We start from the raw sequence: 203 nt of genomic DNA, 5'->3' as shown, positions 1-203 counted from the left end.
GCTGCTGCTGCTGCTGGCGGGGTTGAGGTGGTACTTCTCCGCTGCTAAGTGCAGTGTACAGACATCGAAAGGCATGCACTCGTCCAGCCGCCCCGTCAGCTCCCCACAGAACCACCGCAGCAAAGAAGAGAAATTCAAGTGCCGGCGAGGGCGGGCCCCGCTGCCGTTTGCTGCTGCTGCTGCTGCTGCTGCTGCTGCTGTAG

Source organism: Eimeria tenella, genomic scaffold (genome assembly GCF_000499545.2).
Source record: "Eimeria tenella Houghton genomic scaffold, Eth_scaff2954, whole genome shotgun sequence".
Lineage (NCBI taxonomy): Eukaryota > Apicomplexa > Conoidasida > Eucoccidiorida > Eimeriidae > Eimeria > Eimeria tenella.
Note: the sequence above shows the minus strand (reverse complement) of the source record.